Source organism: Rhopalosiphum padi, chromosome 2 (assembly GCF_020882245.1).
Source record: "Rhopalosiphum padi isolate XX-2018 chromosome 2, ASM2088224v1, whole genome shotgun sequence".
In the NCBI taxonomy this organism is placed as follows: Eukaryota; Metazoa; Arthropoda; class Insecta; order Hemiptera; family Aphididae; genus Rhopalosiphum; species Rhopalosiphum padi.
This window is the reverse complement of record NC_083598.1, coordinates 36,668,562-36,672,733: the sequence shown is the minus strand read 5'-3', so window position 1 is coordinate 36,672,733 and position 4,172 is coordinate 36,668,562.

Here is a 4,172-nt window from a genome sequence, read left to right as displayed (position 1 = left end):
TTATAATAATATTATATAGGTACTCGGAGTGCTCGAAACTCGTATTATACCTACATGTATATGACATTGCGCGAATTGACGTTTTTTAATTTTTATCCCGTATTATACGTATTTATGTATATAATATATGCAGTCATCATATTTATAGAGCACAGAAACACGCCGTATGTACACCTATTTATTTTAAAGATGTCTATATATTTTTCGAGCAGATATTATGTCTATATAATATGAACGTTAATAACAATTTATAAATTACGACGTGTTATTATGTGACGTGCACGTGGAAAGTTCAGAGCTCCTATCGATCTGCATTCTGAGAAATGTCCTTTGATTGACGAGTGTATTAGAAATGATTTTATATTTGAGAGTACATAATATGAATAGTTATACAATAGATATATTATGATGTGTATAGTTATTATACTATACGTTTACATATTAGCGTACATTATGTGTATGTACTATAGTACCTACTGTATGTATAAATTACACGAAACATGTGTGATACAGTTACAAACGATAAATACCTGACGTACTTAATACAACGATAGTCTAAATTGAAATATTTTGTCTAGGTGAAGTGTAGGTATTATATTACTTCCCACGTATGATTCCGGACTCGGCCATCTTGCGTTACCAACATTCAAAATATTTCAAACCACAACGACAATAATATTTTTCATTGTCTTTCAATTTTCATTGTATTATCTCAAATGAAATGAAATATATTGTTAAGTATTATAGTTACATTTTTGAGGAAACAAAAATAAATTGTTCACAGAAAAATTCTTAATTTAATACTTATGCAAACGATATTTGAAATTTGTATATTTGTATGTATATATATTTGTCTAGGATATTCTGATACATTTTATTGGATTAATTTAAAACAAAAATATATTAATTGAATGGATATGACATTAGATTGTTTATATAGTACATAATAATATTTTTATATTATTTTTTTGTATCGGTAAGGAGCAGATAACAAAATTATATCTTCTTACGTATTATCCACATATGGTATCCACATAATATTTATTTTGCAATTAAAAAATTAGGTAGTTATTGATCTTATATCATTGTATAGGTATGATAAAATTTATTTCGGTTTTTTTATTCACTTGCCTCATAAGGAACAATATATAATATTGTGCAATGCCATATTATTTAATTTTTTATTTATTCTACTTCTAATGACACTTTAATAATATAATACTATCTGTTATCAAAATTAATATTAATGTATATTTAAAAAATTTTAATATTATAATAATTATAGTGAGACGGCGTTACGGATAGACTATTCTGGTACACACGTGTCATAAAAGAGTAAGTATTAAAGTAAGGCGAAAGTAGTAAATAATAATATATTCTTATATTGTTTTGCAGATTATTACTGTCTTACGATTGAATCCGTTAAAGTTACTAATGAAATAATTAGCGTAGTATTAATATTTTATGGCAACATTAATTTCAATTAAGTACAATTTTGTTTATATAACAAATTATAATTTTTAAAACAGTTTTATTAAAATATAAGCAACATCCAACCATTGTTTTATCATAAAATCATATAAAAAAACAGCTACTAACTTCACATGCTAATTGGTCATACTTCTAATTTTTAATGATACAAAATGAGCATTCTTTTACAATTTAATACATTGATGTATTAAATTGTAAAAGATTATGTATTTGAAATACGCATAGTCTGGCATAGTCTTCATGACAATATTACAAACGTATTCAGTATTGTATTTATACTAGTGTTATCCCAGGATAGTTTTATACACATCCCGTTTTTATACCGTATTTATACTTGCATATATGATATATTTTTATAAATATAATTGAATGATGAATGATATAATACATTTATTATTTAAAATTTTAACCCTTATTAATTATTTTGAATTATGATACTATAGATTATTTTTTAATCATTCATACTCGTATTAATAGTAAAAAAAAAGCGTATAAAGAACCATCATTTTTATCTATGCCTTCAAGGAACCTATGAAATAAATATATACCATATACCAATATTATTTCCCTATGTATATATTATATATAAATACCTATATTGGCTATATTATATAGGTGACATGATGCGTCTTATCTTGATGACCCCTCGATACCAGAGACGTACATTTTCACTTAAATTTTACTTATCGCATTATAATTCTTATTTTTTAATACAATAATAGTTAGTCACAACTCACAATAGGGTCGTGACAAGTTCGTAAGCTGTAAATATGTAATATATTTATTTTCACGGTATATTATTATCCAAACCTAACATAACCTCTGGATACCGGGTAAAGACACGCGGTAGAATAGCAAGTATAAACACTATTCAAATAATCCATTTTTATTAAAGCTTATTCAATTTAAAACATTATTCGCACCACTGAGGCACAGCATGTGGTATATCATATTATATTATATCGTTACCGAAATTTCTAGAAAAATTATGTATTTTTGTAATTTGATCACAGTTCATTGAAGTATATTTAATTTATGATTAGGTAGTATTTTGTTACTCATTTATTATAATTACTATAGTTAAGCTATACATTTAATTTTATTATATAGATATTATAGACTATAGTGTATACATATTATTACTAAGATGGAGAAAATAAGTTAGATATCCCATAAAAAAGATTAAACATTATGTTACAATTGTGACAATATCAAATTTCGAGACTTCTTTTGATAAATTTTAGTTTAATTTTGTCGTAATCTGGATTTAAGTAAAATTCTTACTATCGAATTTTTTTTTAAATATTTTTAAATATTTCACCATTGTGATGTTTTAAAATAAAGTATGTATGTATACAGGACGATTCACCAAATATGCCCACTCCTTTTTTACTTCAATAATTATATACTAATATTTAATAATAATTTAATAATAGGTTCATGATAATGGGTTTGGAAGATATGGGGGTTATAGGTATCATAATTTGAACATTAAAGTAATTTATTTTAATTTATCAAAATTAATTTATAATTTATAAAATATAATAAATATTAAATATCTACTATATCCGATATTATATTTACTTTATTAAGTACTACTATCTATAATATAAACATTTTAATAATTGAAAAATACTTAACTACTTTACTAAATAATTCACAGAAAAAATGGGGATCTCACTTAAAAAATATAAGGTTGTATTACCACAGGATATTGCTTAAATTGTATAAAAAGTCTCAATATTTAATTTGAAAATATAGTACTTATTCAAGTTTATTAAAAAATTTCAAGAACATTTAATATTTTCATTATTTAAGGAAAATAATGGAGATGGATATTCATGGTGAAATGGTGAATCACTAAGTACAGTTTAAATAGTTTAATCATATAGTTTTCATGTTTACTTTTTATATAAATTATGAAGACACTAAACTTTTTTACTTAATTAAAAACCTTTTTTATGTGTATTTTTCAAATACTTTTTATAGTTATTACATTAACAAAGTATTAAATTAAATAGTTATGGAGTTTATTGATAAGGAAAAATAAAGATACATTTTTGTTATAACTTCTAAATAAATATGATATCCAGTATCCATACATTTAAAGTATAATAAGTATGATATAATTGACAATTTTCACAATGACGCATGTATAAGTAACGTGTAACGTATTTTGTAGTATGATTGATAAAAATTGACCGACCGTAATATAACTTTATTGTTGTATATCAAGTTTGGTGTTGTATTTCACAAGTTATATGCCACAATAATAATTAATAGCCCAAAACTATACATGGTAAATTAATTTATTAATTTAATCATAAAAATAACTTACATAATGGTCTACTGTCCATATGCTGCATGCGCTGTTTATGGTAACTGAACCGTTCAGCGTTTTGGCATTGTAAATTTAAAAAAAATATAATCAGTGGCTATTACATAGTATGGTACCTATTACAATATTATCAAATCAATGAATCTGAATCTACAAATGGCCCAGGTATATAATCTGATTCTTTAAAATAATAATAACAACTATAATAATAAAACAAACAAAACATACGATACAAATTATTACTATTCCAAGGTTCGATTTTCCCCCCAACACTACCATTAAAGTCGTAACATACAATACACTGTTTCTACTAATAGTAATAGTAATAATAATGTTATTTTAG